The 2,062-nt window shown below is 43.0% G+C and overlaps 1 non-coding gene across 1 annotated transcript; it reads left to right on the top strand.

Annotated features, from left to right (window-relative positions):
• Positions 1-1,688: 1,688 nt before the first annotated feature.
• LOC130964651 (small nucleolar RNA R71) lies at positions 1,689-1,796 on the top strand. The gene has a single exon (XR_009080736.1). It is a non-coding gene; the product is annotated as a small nucleolar RNA R71 (small nucleolar RNA).
• Positions 1,797-2,062: the final 266 nt, after the last annotated feature.

Genomic DNA, 2,062 nt, shown 5'->3' with positions numbered 1-2,062 from the left:
CACAGATACTCAGAGCAATGTTGGAACCTCCCAACACCAAACTTAGAGTTTGAATGTGGGGGTTCAACACCAAACTTAGAGTTTGGTTGTGGCCTCCCAACACCAAACTTAGAGTTTGACTGTGGGGGCTCTGTTTGGCTCTGTTTTGAGAGAAGCTCTTCATGCTTCCTCTCCATGGTGACAGAGGGATATCCTTGAGCCTTAAACACCAAGGATTCTTCATTCACTTGAATGATCAACTCTCCTCTATCAACATCAATCACAGCCCTTGCTGTGGCTAGGAAGGGTCTGCCAAGGATGATGGATTCATCCATGCACTTCCCAGTCTCTAGGACTATGAAATCAACAGGGATGTAATGGTCTTCAACTTTTACCAGAACATCCTCTACAAGTCCATAGGCTTGTTTTCTTGAATTGTCTGCCATCTCTAGTGAGATTTTTGCAGCTTGCACCTCAAAGATCCCTAGCTTCTCCATTACAGAGAGAGGCATGAGGTTTACACTTGACCCTAAGTCACACAAGGCCTTCTTGAAGGTCATGGTGCCTATGGTACAAGGTATTGAAAACTTCCCAGGATCCTGTCTCTTTTGAGGTAATTTCTGCCTAGACAAGTCATCCAGTTCTTTGGTGAGCAAAGGGGGTTCATCCTCCCAAGTCTCATTTCCAAATAACTTGTCATTTAGCTTCATGATTGCTCCAAGGTATTTAGCAACTTGCTCTTCAGTGACATACTCATCCTCTTCAGAGGAGGAATACTCATCAGAGTTCATGAATGGCAGAAGTAAGTCCAATGGAATCTCTATAGTCTCATTTTGAGCCTCAGATTCCCATGGTTCCTCATTGGGGAACTCATTGGAGGCCAGTGGACGTCCAGTGAGGCCTTCCTCAGTGGCGTTCACTGCCTCTTCTTCCTCCCAAAATTCGGCCATGTGGATGGCCTTGCACTCTCCTTTTGGATTTTCTTCTGTATTGCTTGGAAGAGTACTAGGAGGGAGTTCAGTAATTCTCTTGCTCAGCTAACCCACTTGTGCCTCCAAGTTTCTAATGGAGGACCTTGTTTTAGTCATGAAACTTTGAGTGGTTTTGATCAGATCAGAGACCATGGTTGCTAAGTCAGAGGTGTTCTGCTTAGAACTCTCTGTCTGTTGCTGAGAAGATGATGGAAAAGGCTTGCTATTGCTAAACCTGTTTCTTCCACCATTATTATTGTTGAAACCTTGTTGAGGTCTCTATTGATCCTTCCATGAGAAATTTGGATGATTTCTCCATGAAGGATTATAGGTGTTTCCATAGGGTTCTCCCATGTAATTCACCTCTTCCATTGAAGGGTTCTCAGGATCATAAGCTTCTTCCTCAGATGAAGCTTCCTTAGTACTGCTTGGTGCATTTTGCATTCCAGACAGACTTTGAGAAATCATATTGACTTGTTGAGTCAATATTTTATTCTGAGCCAATATGGCATTCAGAGTGTCAATCTCAAGAACTCCTTTCTTCTGACTAGTCCCATTGTTCACAGGATTTCTTTCAGAAGTGTACATGAATTGGTTATTTGCAACCATTTCAATCAGCTCTTGAGCTTCTGTAGGCGTCTTCTTCAGATGAAGAGATCCTCCAGCAGAGCTATCCAAAGACATTTTGGATAGTTCAGAGAGACCATCATAGAAAATACCTATGATGCTCCATTCAGAAAGCATGTCAGAAGGACACTTTCTGATTAATTGTTTGTATCTTTCCCAAGCTTCATAGAGGGATTCTCCTTCCTTCTGTCTGAAGGTTTGGACTTCCACTCTAAGCTTACTCAATTTTTGAGGTGGAAAGAACTTTGCCAAGAAGGCATTGACTAGCTTTTCCCAAGAGTCCAGGCTTTCTTTAGGTTGAGAGTCCAACCATGTCCTAGCTCTGTCTCCTACAGCAAAAGGGAATAGCATGAGTCTGTAGACCTCAGGGTCAACCCCATTAGTCTTGACAGTGTCACAGATTTGCAAGAATTCAGCTAAAAACTGATGAGGATCTTCCAATGGAAGTCCATGGAACTTGCAATTCTGTTGCATTAGAGAAACTA

Source organism: Arachis stenosperma, chromosome 2, assembly GCF_014773155.1.
Source record: "Arachis stenosperma cultivar V10309 chromosome 2, arast.V10309.gnm1.PFL2, whole genome shotgun sequence".
NCBI lineage: Eukaryota > Viridiplantae > Streptophyta > Magnoliopsida > Fabales > Fabaceae > Arachis > Arachis stenosperma.
Note: the sequence above shows the minus strand (reverse complement) of the source record. Positions and strands in the feature narration are given on the sequence as shown.